Source organism: Nicotiana tomentosiformis, chromosome 8 (assembly GCF_000390325.3).
Source record: "Nicotiana tomentosiformis chromosome 8, ASM39032v3, whole genome shotgun sequence".
Taxonomy (NCBI): domain Eukaryota; kingdom Viridiplantae; phylum Streptophyta; class Magnoliopsida; order Solanales; family Solanaceae; genus Nicotiana; species Nicotiana tomentosiformis.
The window spans coordinates 73,530,416-73,550,890 of record NC_090819.1 but is presented as its reverse complement, the minus strand read 5'-3'; positions in this window follow the sequence as shown (position 1 = coordinate 73,550,890).

The following is a 20,475-nucleotide window of genomic DNA, read 5'->3' as shown; positions in this document are numbered from 1 at the left end:
GGCAATCTCCGCAAGGGGCAAGAACTGATCCTAAGAACCCCGAACTCCAAAGCACATGCACGAAGCATATCCTCTAATATTGGAATAGTGCACTCGGACTGTTCGTTCTTCTGAGGGTGAAATGCTGTACTCAACTCAACCCATGTGCCTAACTCACGCTGTACGACCTTTTAGAATCGCAATGTAAACTGCGTACCCCAATCAAAGATGAAGGATACTGGCATGCCATGAAGTCGGACAATCTCACAAATATAGACCTGAGCCAACTGCTCTGAAGAATAAGTAGTCACCACTAGAATTAAATGAGCCAACTTGGTCAACCTATCCATAATCACCCATACTACATCAAACTTCTTCTGAGTCTGTGGGAGCCCAACAACGAAGTCCATGGTAACTCGCTCCCATTTCCACTCGGGAATATCAAGCCTCTAAAGCAACCCACCTGGCCGCTAATGTCTTTCTTAATCCTCCTCCACCAATAGTGCCGCCTCAAGTACTGATACATCTTAGCGAAACTCGGATAAGTGGAGTACTGCGAGCGGTGGGCCTCCTGAAGAATCAACTCACGTAACCCATTTACATTGGGTACACATAGCCGGCCCTGCATCCGTAACACACCGCCATCCCTAATAGTAACCTCCTTGGCATCACTGTGCTGAACTGTGTCCTTAAGGACAAGCAAATGGGGGGTAGTCATACTAATGCTCTCTGATACGATCATATAGAGAAGACCGGAAACCACACAAGCTAGAATTTGACTCGGCTCCAAAATATCCAATCTAACAAATTGGTTGGCCAAGTCTTGGACATCCAATTCTAATGGCCTCTCCACTGCCGGTAGATATGCTTAACTTCCCAAGCTCCCTGCCTTTCGACTCAAGGCATCGGCTACCACATTGGCCTTCCCGGGATGATACAGAATGGTGATATCATAGTCCTTAAGCAACTCTAACCATCTACGCTACTGCAAGTTAAGATCTTTCTATTTGAACATATGCTATAAACTCCGGTGGTCGGTATAGACCTCACAAGGGACACCATACAAATATTTCTGCCAAATCTTCAAGGCATGAAGAATAGCTGCTATTTCCAGGGCGTGGACAGGATAATTCTTCTCATGAACCTTCAGTTGTCTAAACATGTAGGCAATCACCCTACCATCTTGCATCAACCCCGCGCCAAGGCCAACACGTGATGCATCATAGTACACAATGTAAGACCCTAAACCCGTAGGCAACACCAACACTGGGGCTGAATTCAAAGTAGTCTTGAGCTTTTGAAGGCTTTCCTCACACTCCTCGGTCCATCTGAACGGAGCACCCTTCTGGGTAAATCTGTTCATAGGTGTAGCTCTAGATGAGAAACCCTATACGAAACAACAGTAATAACCTATGTCATGACCCAAAATCTGCTAAGGGTCGTGATGGCGGTGTTAGGCAGCCGTCAGGAAAGCTAACGGTGATCTATCAACTTACTTAGTCATTTTAGTAATTGAAATCAAATTTTTTTCTTAATTAAATCATATGAAATAGAATTTACACAACTACAATAATGAACAACCAGTAGAAACCCCCAAAACCCGGTGTCATAAGTACATGGGCATTTTTCTAAGGAGTACAATAATAATAAAACACATGTCCTGAATGTAATAAGACAAAATAAAATAATTAGTACAATGGAGACTCGGTGGACTGTGATGCGTAGCCTGGAATGTTGCTCACATGAAGTCTCCTCAACAGGTGCATCTACGTGCCAAGATGATCATCAAATGAATCTGTTAGTTCCTGCACATTTAGTGTAGAAGTGCAGCATGAGTACGCAAATCAACGTGTATCTAGTAAGTATCTAACCTAACCTCGTAGAAGTAGTGACGAGGGATCGACGTCGACATTTACTAAGGGTACAATAAAGCGATATAATAAAACATAAGCAGATATGAGGCATACGACAATGATGGGGTAAATCTGTAAGTTACATAATCTTCCAATTTCTTCTTTCAAAGCATAAGTTTCTAAATCTTGTATTCTACCTTAACAACTCGGAAAAATGTCAAGTGTCATTATCAAATAAATAAAGAATACCATATAAATGCCAGGCATCAATGGAAAGATTAGCTCGTGAATATTCAGACTATAAGCGATATAACGCATGATTTTGCCGATGTCGTTCGGCCCGATCCAGAATTATGTATACACTACCGAGGGTCAAGCAGCACGAACCATAGAAGCATTTATTTACTGCCGAGGCATTCGGCCCGCTCCACAAAAAAAGGAAGGAAGTTACAGAATTACGAGACACGTGTTTACTATATATCACATGAGCATAAAAATGAATATAATCTTTACTATTTCTCAATAACTCACCCACAACTCAAATTGTTAAGGCTTGGGCATATATTTATTTCTAAATCGATTTCAGTTATAACTTCAATTAATTAAGCCAATAGAGATAGTTCAAGTAATTCAAATATTACATCATACAATCCTAAGTCTACACGGAAATAAACATGCTTTAGCTACTTACGGACTCTCGTCACCTCGTGCATACGTAGCACCCACCACTAGTTGCACATAACAATAAATATCACCTAGGGGTAGTTTTCCCCCTCACAACGTTAGACAAGAGACTTACCTCACTCCAAAGTCCCATAACCGGCTCCAACGCCACTCAAACACCTCAACCTGATGCCCATCTCTTCAAAACTATTCAAACATGTGCTAGCCAATCAAAATACATTCCAATACCCATAAGTAATCAATTTAAACAATCCCCAACTCCGCTCGAAAAGTCGATAAAGTTAACCCACGGGCCCACGTGCTCGAATTCTGAAAATATTTGAAGATAAACTTCACCCATAATACCACAAACTCAAATATATAACTTATTCCAATTGCCATGTCCGATTTCATGGTCAAAATCCAAAAATACCCATTTCTAGGTTTTCTACCAAAATCCTAATTTCTACAATTTCTCATGCTTAAATCCACATATAAATCATGTATTTAACTCATAATGCGTGGAAATTACTTACCTTGACATAGATGATGAAAATCTCTTCTTAAAGCTCTCCAACAATCGCCCAAACCAAGTGAGAAAATGAGGGAAATGAATAAAACCCCAATTTTAAAACAATCTCCCCAACCTACTTTCCGAACCTGTAGAGCACCAGCCGCACCTATGGCTCACCTGCGGAATATCCATCGCAGGTGCGGTTCTCTCCAAGCCAGGCAAAATCCGCTTCTGCGTACCACTTTTCGCTTCTGCGCGACCGCTTCTGCGGTCCACCACACACTCCTGCGCTCCCGCATGTGCGGAGATCTTCTGCTTCTGCGACCCCAGCTGCCCATCTCATTTTCTTCTTCTTCGGAGCACCCTTTGAATCTGCGGGCTCGCAGATACAGCAATACCCTCGCATCTGCGTCCATCCCAGCTTAGTCCAAATGTCTCTTCTGCGGCCACTGGGCCGCTTTTGCAGGCTCGCACTTGCGGCCCTAAACACGCAGATGCGATCGCACCAGCAATTGGCCAACACCAGCATCCTCAACTTCCAATTTTTTTATCTGATTTCGATCAAAACTCACCCGGGCCCTCCGATAACTTAAACCAAACAAACCCACGTGTACCAAAACATATTACGTACTTAGTCGATGCCTCAAATCACGCCAAATAATATCAAAACTACAGATCGACGATCGAAATCCTTCTTTAAGCTTTCAAATTTTCAAACTTTGACGAGCGCGTCCGATTCATATCAAAATATTTTGGAAAGATGCCAAACTTTGAACACATGTCACAAATCACGATACGAACCTATTCCAAGGCTCGAAATCCCAAACTGACATCGATAACACCAAAGCCCACTCCAAACCAAACATGAGAAATTCTTAAACTTTTAAAATGTTAACTTTCCATAATAAATGCCGAAATGCTCCCGGGTGACCCGATACTCAACCCGAACATACGCCCAAGTCCGAAATCATCACACAAACCTATTGAAACCTTCAAATCCTGATTCCGAGGTCTTTACTAAAAAATTCAAACCTTAGCCAATTCTTCCAACTTAAAGCTTCCGAAATTAGAATTTCCTTTCCAAATCAACTCCGAATTTCCTGAAGTTCAATTCCGACCACACGTACAAGTCATAATACCCGAAATGAAGCTACTCAAGGCCTCAAATTGCTGAACGACATGCTAGAGATCAAAATGACCAGTCGAGTCATTATACCCTACCAAACCAAGAAAACTCCGGATCTGAGTGGCCGAAGAAGGTCTGGGACAACTCTACCTCGCTTCAATCTTTTTCGGATCTACCTTGATTCCCTCACTCGGTATCACATGACCCAAAAATGCCACTAAATCAAGCTAGAATTCACACTTTGAGAATTTTGCATACAACTTCTTTTCTCTCAAGGCCTGGAGTACAATCCTCTGGTGCTTCTCATGATCCTCCCGACTCCGGGAGTACACCAAGATATCATCAATAAACACAATGACGAATGAGTCAAGATAAGGCTGGAATACATGGTTCATCAAGTGCATGAATGGTACTAGGGCGTTGGTCCGACCAAATGACATCACAAGGAACTCATAATGGCTATACCGAGTCCTGAAGGCAGTCTTCGAAATATCCGGATCCCGAATCTTCAGTTGATGATAGCCTGACAACAAATAAATCTTGGAGAACACCTTGGCACCCTGTAGTTGATAAAATAGGTCATCAATGCATGGAAAGGGATACATGTTCTTCACTGTAACCTTTATTAACTGCCGATAATCAATACACATGCGCATAGAACCATCATTCTTCTTTAAAAACAAGACCAGAGCACCCCAAGGTGGCACACTGGTCTGAATGAAACCCTTATCAAGAAACTCTTGCAACTGCTCATTTAACTCCTTTAACTCTGATGGGGCCATTCGATACGGTGGAATAGAAATGGGCTGAGTGCCCGACAATAAATCAATACCAATATCGATATCCCTATCGGGCGATATGCCCGGAAGATCCGCCGGAAATATATCTGGATAGGCGCTTATGACTGGAAATGACTCAACGATAGGAGTATCAACACTGGAATCTCTCACAAAGGCTAGATATGCCTCACACCCCTTCCCAACCATCTGTTGTGCCTTAATTAAAGACACCACCCTGCTAGGAACATAATCCAAATTACCCTCTCTACTCCAATCGTAGCAAACCTGGCGTAGCCAACGTCACCGTCTTGGTGTGACAATCAAGAATAAAATGATAGGGCGATAACCAGTCCATGCTCAAAATCTAAACACTAGATTATGACAAACCAAGAACAACTAAACACGACCGATACACACGGTTAACAACAATGGAATCTCCCACAGGCATGGACACATAGACAGGGAACTCAAAGAATCACGGGATATACCCAAATACGGATCAAAGTAAGATGATACATACGAATAAGTGGAGCCTGGATCAAATAAGTCTGATGCATCTCTATGATAAGCCGGAACAATCCCTGTGATAACTAGTTTGATGCAACTGCCTCCGTCCTACTCGGAAGAGCATAACATCTGACCTGGCCTCCCCCTCTAGGGTGACCCTTACTCGCCTGACCTCCACCCCTAGCTAGCTGAGCATGTGGAGTGGCAACTGGTGCGTTAACCACTGCCTGAGAAGTCTGGGGACCCTGTGGAATATATGGAGCTCGAGTAATCTGTGGAGGTGCACTCCTCCCGAGTCTGGGGTAGTCCCTCACCATATGACGAGTATCACCACACTCAAAACAAGCTCTCGGAGGACGTGGCTGCTGAAACTAGCTCGGGCCTAGTCGGCTGGACCGATCGCTGAAAGCACCCCGTGCAGGAGGTGCACTAGTTAGTGGCGGTGCATAATAGGCAACCTGAGACCTGGGAGTAGCTGGAATACCACTATAAGCTGGAAGTGTTAAATAAACTGGACGACTCACATAAACTCTATCATGACGGGCTGCAACTGGGGCACGAGCACCACTATATGTGCTAGAATCTCAAGGCCTCTTGGCCTCCCTGTCTTCTCTCTCCCTGCCCTGCATACCCTCCAATCTCCATGCGATCTCAACCACCTACAATATGGAGTATCGGTCTCCAACTCTCGAGCTATGCTGAATCTAATACGATAGTTGATCCCCTCGATACATTGACGGACTCACTCTATGACTGTGGAAACTAAGGCCCGTGCATGTCTAGACAACTCGTTGAACCTAACAACATACTCTGATATGGTCTTAGCACCCTGACGCAACTGCTCAAACTCCGCGCGCCAAGCATCCTGAAGGCTATGTGGAACAAACTCTCAAAGGAACTGTAAGAACCCGTAAAATTTTGCAAAAGAAAATAATATTTCATGGTGCCGAATTGGTTTTACGTGTTGTGTATTGTAGAAATTCTTTGCGGTGAGATTGCGAGCCGCGGCTCAGACCTTTTGGGCTAAACAATGCATCGGAAAGTAAAGGAAAGGTTTTGGCGGAAAAGTGCATTTATGCGGTCCATTATGCGACTGCATAATCACTCTGCGGGCCGCATAATGGTCGCAAAAGTGAGGCAGGAGAGGGCCAGATTATAGGCAATTCTGCGGTCGACCATGCGACTGCATAACTGTAATGCGGACATTATGCGACCGCAAAAGAGTTATGTGGACCGCATAGTGACCGTATACACAGAAAGTTCTTTTGGCTATTTTGTAACCAATTATGCGACCGATATGCGGTCCGCATATCGGTTATGCGATCGTAGACCTTGTTCCGGAGCTCCATTTTTGGATTTTTAAAACCCGACCCTATTTCGTTAAATACAATCTTTGGGCCATTTTTGTGCTATAATCTGAAAAGTTTAGAGTGAGAGAGAGTGCCCTAGAATGAGAAGGTGTCCTTAAAAAATTATTCTTCAATTCTTGCCCAAGATTTGGAAGATTAAGAAGGGACACTCACTAGGTCTTCATCCTAGAGGTAAGATTCTACACCCTAACCCCTAATTTCAAAATTATCTAAAAATGGGTAATTAGCAAGATAATTATTAGGCATGAGAGTTGTTTATTTTACATGCATGTGATATCAAGGGGTGTAGGAAGATTGTTGAACTAAGCTTGGTAAAGATTGGGTTGTGGGATAATGGAATTCTCCATAAAAGGACCTTGAAACCTTATGCACACCTAGTGTTTGATAAAATGCTCAAATGAGCTAGAACTATGATCATCTTCCTAATTTTGATTCAATTTGTTATATTTCTACAATAGATTGAAGTTGCTAAGAATTCTGGAACATTTAGAGTGTAAGGAAGCTCAAGTGAGGTATGTTGGCTAAACTCTTCTCTTAGAATTGGATCCCACGATATTTATGTGAATTATGTAAGTCCCGAGTGGATCATTATAAAATTGGCTGTTCCGAGTGAGATTGGGTTGAAATATATATGTTGAACAAGTATTCCAAATGCTTTATTTATGTTATGTTATCAATTTAGGTTGTGTTAAAAATATGGGCCGTGCATTAGAAATGTTCGACTTCAAGTTAAATTCAAACGAAGGCTATTATGCCAAATTTTGTGAAATATCTCTATGTGCCTTAAACTCTTAATTTCTCACATGTGTACTACATGCCTTGATTTGAATTGTTGTTGTTGTTGTTGATGATGTTGATGTTAGAAAGTGAAAAGATGAGCATGAAATACTAAATATGGGTAACGTTCCAAGAATGATCTTATAATAATGGCCATTAGTGCCAATGAAATGAAAAGATGTGAAAGTAATATGAAATGCGATGATTGATATAAAAAGGTTGATGTCTCGAATAAGACAGCCTAGCCGGTCGGGTCGTGATCGGACACCATGCCGCACATATGATGGTGATTGTGCTGGAAATTATAATTTAAATTGTGATTGTGGTCGATGTCCTTAATGGATAGCCTAGCCTATCAGGTCGTGATCGGACTCCGTGTTAAAGATGATGGTATTGATATTGAGAGTAATTGTGGTTGATGTCTCTAATGAGATAACCTAGTCGATCGGGTCATGATCGGACTCCGTACTGAGAATACGGTGGTACTGGTATTGTGAATAATGGTATATCGATACTAAAAATCTCCCAATATGAGATATGGAAAATAATTTGAACACTGTCTTGATCCTAAATTTAGTTTTGATGTTGATTAAGGCTTTCATTGATATTATGATAATCTTGAATGTATTATTTGTCATTCTATTGAGAGGGTGTTTAGTTATACATACTAGTGCTATTCGACGGTACTAACGTCCCTTTTGTGGGGGCGCTGCATCTTTAAATGGATGCAGGTAGTTCCACAACAAGAGATATTGATCAGTGATAGCAGTACACCTTCTTCCCAGCTGACTTGGTGAGCCCCACTTCATCCCGGGGTCATAAATCTTTTGTACATTGTGTATTCTATTTGAGGTATAGTCAGGACCTTGTTGCCGGTATTATCATTGTACTCTTCCTTATCTATAGAGGCTCCGTAGACTTAGTGTGGGTTGTGTATTGGTGCTGGAAAAGACAAACTCGTTATGTTGTATTTGAATTACTATTTCCATTTCAGGTTAAGAAAAATGTGTGGAACAAAGACTTTAAAAAAAATGAAGTAACTACTGGTAATGAATTGGTATTGTTGACATGATCACGTTTGTGTCTAATTAATGAAATTATGTATTATATTTATTCGTGAATGAGTTTGGATAGAATGAAATCTAATAGGCTTGCTCGGTCGGGTTCACTCGGTTTAGCGTCGGTCTTTCTCCTCGGTTTCGGGGCGTGACAAACTTGGTATCAGAGCCTAAGGTTTTAAAGTGTCCTAGGATGTCTCAGAGCCGTGTCTAGTAGGGTCCTTATTATCGATGTGTTGTCGACCACATCTATAATTAGGATGCTACATGGGAATTTAGAATTAATTCCCTTCTTTCATGCTCTTGATCGTGCGATAAAGCTGGTTGTAAGATTGTTCCTCCTTTAACACCCGAGTTACTCTATTTTTTAGTACATGGCACCTAAGAAGAAGGCAAGAACTGGCTAAAGAGCCAATGTCACCCCAGGAGTGACAATTGATCCTATAATTGATGATGCGGGTGAGCACCCGAGGAGTGAGAATATTCCTCCAAATACTACATTGCCTGATTCTACTATAACTGATCAGACCGCACCTGTCCCTACACATACTGAGGGTGCAACAGTCCCTCCAACTGATATACTAGTTCCACCTCCAGTTGTAGCTTTCGATTCTGGTGTTTCTGATGTTGATCTTAGGGGAGCCATACAGATGTTGGCTCAGATAGTGGCATCCTAGTCCCAGAGATCAAATGTTGCACCCACTTCTTCCAGTCATCCAAGGGATTCTACTAGTTCCAGGGTGAACAGGCTTCTCTAGTTGGATCCTCCAGTGTTCACGGGTGCTAACCCAGAGGAGGATCCCGAGGATTTCATTGATGAGATGCACAAGACTCTTAGAGTTATGCGTGCTATTGAAACAGAGGCAATGGAATTGGCCTCCTACCGTCTGAAAGAGGTGGCATATTCTTGGTTCGAACTATGGGAGGAGTCCCGTAAAGAAGGGAGCCCTCTGGCGAGGTGGGATGAATTTGCCGATGCCTTCGTTGATCATTTCTTACCTGCCGAGACTAAGGCAGCCCATGCTACTGAGTTTGAGAACCTGATACAAGGTAGCCTGAGTGTGTGGGATTACCATATGAGGTTCGCGTACCTGTTTAAGTATGCTATTTACATATTGCCCACTATGGAGGCTAGAGTGCGACGCTTTGTGCTGGGACTTAGTCCCTTGGTAATTAATGAGGCTACTACAACTGCCTTGAATTCTGATATGAACTATGGAAAGATGGTGGCATTCGCTCAAGCCACAGAGACCCGCAAATTAAGGAACAGAATGGAGCGAGAGGGTAGTAACAAGGCCCGGTCTGCGGGCAACTTTAGTGGTTCTTCTGGTGGTGGCAAATCAACATTTAGGGGAGGGTCATCAGTGCCATCCCAGTCCTTTGCTCAGTCTTCGGCTAGTGCACCGCCATTAGGGCCTAGTCAGTAGCAGCAGTGGAGCCATTTCAGGCCCAATCAGGGCAACATGGACTCATATCAGTAGGGTCGTCATGGTGGTATATTCCAGCATCAGAGGAGGCCCCATGCCCTCGTTGTGGAAAGATGCACCTAGGAATATGCTACATGGACTTACCCATATGCTACAAATGCGGATTGAGGGGTCACATTTAGAGGGATTGTCGTTCGTCCCGCCAGGGTGCGGGCAGGGGCATGGCACAGCCAGCCAGTTATGCAGCTACTACATTCACAGCACCTCCTCTAGCTCGAGGCACTCCAACACCCGCAGGGCGTGGTGCAGCTAGAGGTAGAGCACAAAGTTCGGGAGGATCCTACCGTTTCTATGCCATGAGGGGTCGCCAGAATTTAGAGGCTTCTCCAGATGTTGTCACATGTATATTGACTGTCCAATCTCATGATGTATATGCTCTTATTGATCCTGGTTCTACTTTGGCATATGCCACACCTTATGTTTCTATGGAATTTGGGATAGAAATAGAACAACTTTATGAATCGTTCTCTGTATCTACTCCGGTTGGTGAGTCTATTTTAGCCGTGCGAGTTTATAGATATTGTGTTGTTTCGTTGCATGGTCGGGATACCGTGGTCTATCTTATTAAATTGAGAATGGTCAATTTTGATGTGATAATGGGGATGGATTGGCTTTATTCATGTTTTTCCAAGCTTTATTGCCGAACCAGAACTGTTAGGTTTGAATTTTCAAATGAGCCAGTTATTGAGTGGAAGGGTGATGATGTAGTGCCGAAGGGTAGGTTTATTTCTTACCTTAAGGCCATGAAAATGATCAACAAGGGGTGTATTTACCATTTGGTCCGGGTTAGAGACACCGATGCTGAGGCGCCTACGCTTGAGTCTGTGCCTGTTGTGAATGAATTTCTGGTAGTCTTTCCGGATGAACTCCCTAGGATCCCACCAGACAGGGAGATTGATTTTAGGATTGATGTGATGCAAGACACGCATCCTATATCTATTCCACCCTACAGAATGGCACCGACAGAATTGAAGGAGCTAAAGGAACAATTAAGAGATTTGTTATAAAAGGGTTTTATCCGGCCGAGTGTGTCACCTTGGGGCATACCGGTTCTTTTTGTAAGGAAGAAAGATGGGTCACTGAGAATGTGTATTGACTACCAGCAGCTTAATAAGGTCACGATCAAGAATAAGTACCCACTGCCTAGGATAGATGACTTGTTTGATCAATTGCAAGGTGCCAGGTACTTCTCCAAGATTGATTTAAGATCCGAGTAGCACCAATTGAAGATCAGGGAGCGAGATATTCCGAAAATAGCTTTTAGAACCCGATATGGGCACTTTGAATTTTTCGTGATGTCTTTTGGGCTAACAAACGCCCCAACAACTTTCATGGATCTTATGAACCGAGTTTTCAAGTCGTTCCTCAACTCTTTTGTGATAGTGTTTATTGACGATATTCTTGTATATTCACGAAGTCGAGAAGGCCATGCCGATCATCTAAGGTTAGTTATGCAAACCCTACATCAGCACCAGTTATATGCAAAGTTTTCAAAGTGTGAATTTTGGCTTGAATCAGTCATATTCTTGGATCATGTAGTCTCTAATGAAGGAATTAAGGTTGATCCTCAGAAAATTTCAGCTGTGAAGAATTGGCCGAGGCCTACAACTCCAACAGAAATTCGTAGTTTCTTAGGCTTAGCTGGATATTACAGAAAGTTTGTAGAGGTTTTTTCTACTCTTGCCTCCCCATTGACTAAATTGACGCACAAGGCAATTAAGTTCCAATGATCAGATGCTTGTGAAAAGAGTTTCCTGGAGTTGAAAGCAAAATTGACTACGGCACCGGTGTTGACTCTACCAGAGGGTATAGATAGATTTGTGGTATATTGTGATGCTTCAAGAATCGGGCTTGGGTGTGTATTAATGCAACATGGGAAGGTGATATCTTATGCTTCTAGGCAACTAAAGAATCATGAAAAGAACTATCCGACACATAATTTAGAATTTGCGGCGGTGGTATTTGCATTGAAAATTTGGCGTCACTATTTATATTGGGTCCATGTGGATATATTAACGGACCATAATAGCCTTCAATATATTTTTAGGCAGAAGGAATTGAATCTGAGGCAGAGAAGTTGGCTTGAATTACTCAAAGATTTTGACATTGATATTTTATACCATCCGGGGAAAGCTAATGTTGTGGCAGATGATCTTAGCCAAAAATCTATGGGTAGTTTAGCACACTTGGAGGTATATCAAAGGGCCATTGGCCAAGGAAGTTCATCGATTGACTAGTTTAAGAGTTCATCTTACGGACTCTAGTGAAGGAGGGGTAATTGTGCAGAATAGGGCTGAATCATCGCTTGTTGTGGAAGTCAAAGAGAAGCAATACAATGATCCATTATTGGTGCAATTAAAAGAGGGAATTCATAAACATAAGATCATGGCCTTTTATCTTGGCATGGATGATGGTACACTAAGGTACCAAGGGCGACTATGTGTTCCAAACGTGGATGGTCTCCGTGAAAGAATTATGACTGAAGCTCACACTTCTAGGTATTCCATGCACCCAGGCTCTACGAAAATGTATCATGATCTTAAGGAAGTCTATTGGTGGTATGATATGAAGAGGAATGTAGCAGAGTTTGTAGTGAAGTATCCAAATTGTCAGCAAGTGAAGGCCGAACACCAAAGGCCTGGTGGGTTGGCACAGAACATAGAAATTCCAATGTGGAAGTGGAAAATGATTAATATGGATTTTGTGGTAGGATTACCTCGTACTCCTCCTAAGTTTGACTCGATTTGGGTGATTGTGGATCGACTCATCAAATCAGCTCACTTTTTGCCGGTTAAGTCTACCGACACAGCGGAGCAGTATGCTCAGTTGCATATCAAAGAAATAGTCAGGTTGCATGGCACCTCGGTTTCCATCATATCTGATCGGGGAGCATAATTCACTGCTAATTTTTGGAAGGCATTCCAGCAAAGTTTGGGTACTCAGGTGAATCTTAGTACAACCTTTCACCCGCAGACTGACAGGCAGGCAGAGCGGACTATTTAGACGCTTGAGGATATGTTGCGTGCTTGTGTTCTAGACTTCAAAGGTAGCTGGGATGATCATTTACCACTCATAAAATTTGCATGCAACAATAGCTATCATGCTAGCATTCAAATGGCATGGTTCGGGGCTTTATATGGTAGGAGATGTAGATCTACCATTGGGTGGTTTGAAATTAGGGAAGCAGAGTTGATAGGGCCAGACTTCGTGCATCAGGCTATGGAAAAAGTTAAATCATTAAGGAGCGGTTGAAGACTACTCAGAGTCGTCAGAAATCCTATTCGGATGTTCATCGTAGGGATTTGGTGTTCAAAGAAGATGATTGGGTATTCTTGAAAGTTTCTCCCATGAAGGGTGTAATGCGATTTCATAAGAAAGGAAAATTGAGTTTGAGGTATGTCGGACCGTACAAAATCATTCATAGGATCGGTAAGGTGGCGTACAAGCTTGAGCTACCACTTGAGATGGCATTAGTACACCCGGTGTTTCATGTGTCTATGTTAAAGAAAGTAGTTGGAGACTCGGCAATCATTTTTCCGGTTGAGACTATTGAGGTTAATGAAGAATTGACTTATGAAGAGATTCCAGTTTCTATTATTGATCGGCAAGTCCGAAAGTTGAGAAATAAAGAAATTGCATCCATGAAAGTGCTATGGAGAAACCAATAGGTTGAAGAGGCTACTTGGGAGGCCAAGGAATAAATGGAGAAAAAGTATCCTTATTTGTTTGAATAACCATGTATTTATGAGTTGTGCCTTATGAAAATGCTAGAAAGATACTTTCTATGAATTATGTATGATTTGTACATTTGATGTTAATGGTGTTCCGTTCTAGTAATATAACTGCCTGTGAGGCCAAAGTCGGTGTTGTTTTGTATTATGTTACATCGTTGGATTATGTATATGCTGTTAGGATGTGTTTCTGGGGCTCTCTGACAGGTGGATAGGCCTAGTTACAAAGGAAACTCTGGCGAAATGTTTGGAAATTTAGGGAGTTAGTCAAATTTGGGGTTGCTAGTATGTGGTATGAAAACTGAGTTGCATAAGATGCTAATAAGAGATTTTACCCTCATTCGAGGATGAATGATCCTAAGTGGGGGATAATGTAAGGACCCGTAAAAGTTTGCAAAAGAAAATGTTTCGTGGTGCCGAATTGTTTTTACGTGTTGTGTATTACAAAAATTCTTTGCGGCGAGCTTGCGAGCAGCGGCTCGGACTTTTTGGGTTGAACAATGCACCGGAAAGTAAAGGAAAAGTTTTGGCAGAAAGCGCGTTTATGCGGTCCATTATGTGACCACGTAATCACTCTGCAGGCTGCATAATGGTCGCAGAAGTGCGGCAGGAGAGGGCTAGATTGAAGGCAATTCTGCGGTCGACTATGCGACCGCATAACTGTTATGCGGTCATTATGCAACCGTAGAACAGTTATGCGAACTGCATAGTTACCGTATACACATACAATTCTTTTGTCTATTTTGTAACCAATTATGCGACCGATATGCGGTCTGCATATCGGTTATGCGATCGTAGACCTTGTTTCGGAGCTCCATTTTTGAGTTTTTAAAATCCGACCCTATTTCGTTAAATACACTCTTTGGGCCATTTTTGTGCTATAATATGAAAAGTTTAGAGTGAGAGAGAGTGTCCTAAAGTGAGAAGGTGTTCTTAAAATATTGTTCTTCAATTCTTGCCCAAGTTTTGGAAGATTAAGAAGGGAAACTCACTAGGTCTTCATCCTAGAGGTAAGATTCTACACCCTAACCCCTAATTTCGAAATTATCTGAAAATGGGTAATTAGCAAGATAATTGTTGGGCATGAGAGTTGTTTATTTTACATGCATGTGATATCAAGGGATGTAGGAAGATTGTTGAACTAAGCTTGGTAAAGATTGGGTTGTGGGATGATGGAATTCTCCATAAAAGGACCTTGAAACCTTATGCACACCTAGTGTTTGATAAAATGCTCAAATGAGTTAAAACTATGATCATCTTCCTAATTTTGATTCAATTTGTTATATTTCTATAATAGATTGAAGTTGCTAAGAATTCCGGAACATTTAGAGTGTAAGGAAGCTCAAGTGAGGTATGTTGGCTTAACTCTTCTCTTAGAATTGGATCCCACGATATTCATGTGAATTATGTAAGTCCCGAGTGGATCATTATAAAATTGGCTGTTTCGAGTAAGATTGGGTTGAAATATATATGTTGAACAAGTATTCCAAATGCTTTATTTATGTTATGTTATCAATTGAGGTTGTGTTAAAAATATGGGCCGTGTATTAGAAATGTTCGACTTCAAGTTAAATTCAAACGAAGGCTATTATGCCAAATTTTGTGAAATATCTCTATGTACCTTAGACTCTTAATTGCTCACATGTGTACTACATGCCTTGATTTGAATTGTTGTTGTTGATGATGATGTTGATGTTAGAAAGTAAAAAGGTGAGCATGAAATACTAAATATGGCCAACGTGCTAAGAATGATCTTATAATAATGGCCATTAATGCCAATGAAATGAAAAGATGTGAAAGTAATATGAAATGCGATGATTGATATAAAAAGGTTGATGTCTCGAATAAGACAACCTAGCCGGTTGGGTCGTGATCGGACACCATGCCGCACACATGGTGGTGATTGTGCTGGAAATTATAATTTAAATTGTGATTGTGGTCGATGTACCTAATGGATAGCCTAGTTGATTGGGTCGTGATCGGACTCCGTGTTAAAGACGGTGGTATTAATATTGAGAGTAATTGTGGTTGATGTCTCTAATGAGATAGCCTAGCCGATCGGGTCATGATCGGACTCTGTACTTAGAATACGGTGGTACTGGTATTGTGGACAATGGTATATCGATACTAAAAAACTCCCAATGTGAGATATGGAAATTAATTTGAACACTGTCTTGATCCTAAATTGAGTTTTGATGTTGATTAGGGATTTAATTGATATTATGATAATCGTGTTTGTATTATTTGTCATTCTATTGAGATGGTGTTTAGTTATACATACTAGTGCTATTCGACGGTACTAACGTCCCTTTTGTCGGGGGCGCTGCATCTTTAAATGGATGCAGGTGGTTCCACAACAGGAGATATTGATAAGTGATAGAAGTACACCTTCTTCCCAGCTGACTTGGTGAGCCCCACTTCATCCCAGGGTCATAAATCTTTTGTACATTGTGTATTCTGTTTGAGGTATAGTCAGGGCCTTGTTGCCGGCATTATCATTGTACTCTTCCTTATCTATAGAGGCTCCGTAGACATAGTGTGGGTTGTGTATTGGTGTTGGGAAAGACAAACTCGTTATGTTGTATTTGAATTGCTATTTCCATTTCAGGTTATGAAAAATTTGTGGAACGAAGACTTTAAAAAAATGAAGTAACTATTGGTAATGAATTGGTAGTGTAGACATGATCACGTTTGTGTCTAATTAATGAAATTATGTATTTTCTTTATTCGTGGATGAGTTTGGGTAGAATGAAATCTAACGGGCTTGCTCGGTCGGGTTTACTCAGTTTAGTGCCAGTTGCGCTCCTCGGTTTTGGGGCGTGATAGGAACATCTCTGAAAATTGAGCCTAGGTGAGTGAAGCTGCCTCGGTGGAGCTACCCTCCTCATAAGCCCGCCACCATTGGTACGCTGGTCCCGATAGTTGGAAGGTAGTAAAAGCAACCCCTCTCGTCTCCACTATACCTATAGTACGAAGAGTATGGTGGCACTTCTCCAGAAAGCCCTATGCGTCCTATGTAGCTAGGCCGATGAAATTAGGAGGATGGTACTTCTTGTACCTTTCGAGCCTGAGCTGCTCCTGCTCAGATGTTGCTGCCCTAACCTCGGGCTGAACTAGGACAACTGGCTGCACTGGTATAACCTTTGGGGCCTGGTCAACATGGACCCACTGCTCTGGGTTGCGGGCTGCGGGAGTCTGTGCTCCTCTTCCAGTCTGAGATGTGGGTGGTGCAAGTGGAATCAACCCTGCCTGAGCTAGAGTACCAAACATGCTCAAGAACTGGGCGAGAGTCTCGTGAAGTGCAGGGGTAGCAACAGGCACATCAGGTGCCTGCCCCTCAGCTGGAGCTACTGGGGGCTCCTCTGTCGCAACTCGGGTAAGTGCTCTGGCTGCAGCACATGCCCATCCTCAGGCTCTGCCCCGGCCCCGGCCTCTCGCGGCTCTAGCAGGGAGCGCGGGTGTCTGATTGTCAGATCCAGCGGTGCGTGTCCTCACCATTGTGAGATAATAGAAAGACAAGATTTAGAATTCAGAGTCAACAAATTTGCAAGATAAGGAATCAAAGAAGTGAAGCTTTTCCTAACAGTTCCATCGCCTCTCGAAGATAAATATAGACGTCTCTGTACCGATCCACGAGACTCTACCATACCTGCTTGTGACTCATAACACCTATGAACCTAGAGCTCTGATACCAACTTGTCATAACCCTAATGTCCCTACGAAGGATATCGTAATGGCACCTAGTCTCTAAGACTAGGTAAGCCTAACATACATGTATGATATACTTGAGATAATGATAAAACTCTCAAATAACTCATCATCTATTATAAAAGAACTCCGCAACTCAATAGAAGCAAACTCCCCAAAATTCGGTGATATCAAGTCACAAGCTCTACAAGAGTATATTGAACGTCCATATACACAATATCTATAAAAAGGAAAATGAAATAAAACTTGATAGAGGGTGACTTCGAGGCCTTCAGATGCCGGCAGGTATACCTTGAAATCTCCAAATCCGAACTCGACTCACTGGTGCCTGTACTAGTAAAAAGGTACCTGGATCTGCACAAGAAGATGTGCAGAAGCGTAGCATGAGTACACCACAACGGTACCTAGTAAATGCCAAGCCTAGCCTCGGTAGAGTAGTGATGAGGTAAGGTCAAGGCCCTACTGGAATAAATAAGAAACTAAACATGTATATAATAGTGTAATAATGATAAACAATGGAAATGAAACAATGAAGAGATATACCAAGAATAGCTACACTGAACTAAGGCAAATAAGGCATCACTGAAGAAAGCAAGGAATGATATTCCAAGGAAACAAAGCAACAAAAACACAAGTGATGTAATAGAAACGTATCAACAAGAATCACTACCGAGGTACCACCTCGTAGTCTCATAACACAAAACAATTCACAATTTTCCCTTATATCACCACAGGAGCCTTGCATTTAGTTTTGAAAATCATTTATCCCGAAATAGCTTCCCGCGTTTTAGCCCACCTTATCACACAACGTTGTTTCAAATAGTTCCCCTACTAGAAACACGCGTATCAAGCCCACCTTATCTCACCGCATGCATTTCAACCCCAATATTTATACCACCACATGCATATCAATATCACAACGTATCACAAATCGCACCTCAAGTGCCCAATATCACAACTTGCCAAAGAAGTCAACAATAATAGTGTTTCCAAAATAAACAGCCAATGGCTCAACCATAATATGCACAAGAGTCTCAACAATAACAACCAAAAGTGAATAACTCAACAAGAATGATATTTCACAACTTTACAACTTTGCCTCAATGTGAATCACGACCTTTATAACTCAATACCAATTTCACCAATAAGATATTCCAAGAAATAACAACTTCAAGTAAGGATGTCAACGGTTAAATCATAAATAAGGAATAGAGAAAACAATAACTTCAACTAAACATGTAAAGACAATTGACAAGTAAGAGATAAGACAAGTAGAGCATGTGAAGATAGACCAATGATGATGAATATAACATATTATAGTAACTTAATTAAAGGCATGAAAGGAATCTACATAGCTAAAATCGGTCAATTATCACATTTAGCTTGTGTACACACTCGTCACCTTTCGAACAAGGCTTCCACATATCACAACTAATACAAAACCACACCAATCCTAAGGGTTAATTCCCTCACACAAAGTTAGGCAAGACACTTACCTTAAAACATGCTAACTCAATCCACTAGTAAGCCTTTCCCTCGATTATCCAACTCCGAACGACTTGAATCTAGCCAAAACAACTTCATACCACAAATATAAACTATAGGAAGCTATTCCGAACAATAAAGTTGCAATCTTTAAAGAGAAACAAAAAGTCAGCCCCAGGCCCGCATCTCGGAACACGACCAAATTACAAAATCCGAATACACATTCAATAACAAGTCCAACCATACAAGAATTACTCAAATCCTACTTCAAATCGCCTTCCAAATCCCCAAAATTTAGTCTAAGAAGTTTTCATAATTTTTTCCAAATTTCCAACTCAAATCACTAATTAAATGATGAAAATAACAATGGATTCATGTAATATAGCCAAATCTGGGTTAGAATCACTTACCTCGATGATTTCCTTGAAAAACCCTCGAAAAAGCGCCATAAACCGAGCTCTCTAGGTCCAAAAGATTAAAATGAAAATAAACCCTTGAAGACCCCTTTTTATGACCAGCGATTTCGCATTTGTGGGCTCACTATCGCACCTACGGAAAATTTATCGCAGGTGCGGCTCCCACTAATGCCATGAAATTCCGATTCTGCAGACCAAATGCTCACACCTGTGAGCCCACTTATGTGAAGGATCTCTCGCGCATGCAGATGCGCACCTGCGCCTAGGCTCCGCACCTGCGAACCCAGGCCTATGCTGCCCTTTTCGCTTTTGCGCTTATCCACTCACACTAGCGAGTCCGCACCTATGGCCATTCCCACCGCATGTGTGATGGCACCAGAACAGCTGGAACTTCAGCAACACTAAATCCAAAAATTATTCCGATTTCAATATGATTCACACCCGGGGCCCACGAGACCCAGTTCGAATATACCAACAAGTTGCAAACACATAACAGACCTACCCAAGGCAAAAAATCACATAAAAACATCGATTCTATGAATCCCAACCCAATTCAAGCCTATTGAAACTATGAACATCTGACTTCCAAAAATAATGCCGAATCATACCAAAACAACTCTGATTGACCTCAAATTTTGCACACAAGTCATAAATGACATGACAAACCTATTACAACTTTCGGAATCAGAATCCGACCTTGATATCAATAAAGTTAACTCCTAGTCAAACTTCTCAGCCTTTCAAACCTTTAACTTTGTAGCTTTCGTCAATTCAAGCCCAAACGACCTACGGACCACGAAATCAACATCCGGACACGGTCCTACATCCAAAATTACCATACGAAGCTATTGGAACTGTCAAAACTCCATTCCAGAGTCGTATACACAAAAGTCAAATTACGGTCAACTCTTTCAACTTAAGCCTCCAACTTAGGGACTATGTGTCCCATTTCTTTTTGAAACTCACTCGAACCAAAACAAAACACCCCTGACAAGTCACATAACCACAATATACCATAGAGA